Source organism: Cucurbita maxima, unplaced genomic scaffold (assembly GCF_002738345.1).
Source record: "Cucurbita maxima cultivar Rimu unplaced genomic scaffold, Cmax_1.0 Cma_Scf06854, whole genome shotgun sequence".
NCBI lineage: Eukaryota > Viridiplantae > Streptophyta > Magnoliopsida > Cucurbitales > Cucurbitaceae > Cucurbita > Cucurbita maxima.
The window spans coordinates 1-757 of record NW_019278870.1 but is presented as its reverse complement, the minus strand read 5'-3'; the positions used below and the strand labels follow the sequence as shown (position 1 = coordinate 757).

Sequence of the window (757 nt, the reverse complement as noted above, 5' to 3'; positions counted from 1 at the left end):
CCAGCACTAATGCACCGGATCCCATCAGAACTCCGCAGGCAAGCGTGCTTGGGCGAGAGTAGTACTAAGTTGGGTGACCACTTGGGAAGTCCTCGTGTTGCACCCCTTTTTTTCTTTCAATTTCTCCTAGTTCTTTTCTTCCTTTCTCTACAAATGAGAACTTCCCCCGCTCACGCCCATCGCGTTTCGATCAGGCCGCCCCGCGTGCGTTAAATCCGATTTTGTGCGCATGGCATGTCGGGTGCGATCATACCATCACTATTGCACCAGATCCCATAAGAACTCCGCAGTTAAGCGTGCTTGGGCGAGAGTAGTACTAAGTTGGGTGACCACTTGGGAAGTCCTCGTGTTGCACCCCTTTTTTTCTTTCAATTTCTCCCAGTTCTTTTCTTCCTTTCTCTACAAATGAGAACCTCCCCCGCTCACGCCCATCGCGTTTCGATCATGCCGCCCCGCATGCGTTAAATCCGATTTTGTGCGCATGGCATGTCGGGTGCGATCATACCAGCACTAATGCACCGGATCCCATCAGAACTCCGCAGTTAAGCGTGCTTGGGCGAGAGTAGTACTAAGTTGGGTGACCACTTGGGAAGTCCTCGTGTTGCACCCCTTTTTTTCTTTCAATTTCTCCCAGTTCTTTTCTTCGTTTCTCTACAAATGAGAACCTCCCCCGCTCACGCCCATCGCGTTTCGATCATGCCGCCCCGCATGCGTTAAATCCGATTTTGTGCGCATGGCATGTCGGGTGCGATCATAC

General features: G+C 51.5%; 2 non-coding genes and 1 pseudogene across 2 annotated transcripts; all 3 read left to right on the top strand.

Moving 5' to 3' along the window:
• On the top strand, positions 1-106 carry LOC111476248 (annotated as a pseudogene; the record flags this gene model as incomplete).
• Positions 107-239: 133 nt separating this feature from the next.
• LOC111476247 lies at positions 240-358 on the top strand. The gene has a single exon (XR_002716999.1). It is a non-coding gene; the product is annotated as a 5S ribosomal RNA (ribosomal RNA).
• A 133-nt stretch (positions 359-491) lies between these two features.
• On the top strand, positions 492-610 carry LOC111476246. The gene has a single exon (XR_002716998.1). It is a non-coding gene; the product is annotated as a 5S ribosomal RNA (ribosomal RNA).
• Positions 611-757: the final 147 nt, after the last annotated feature.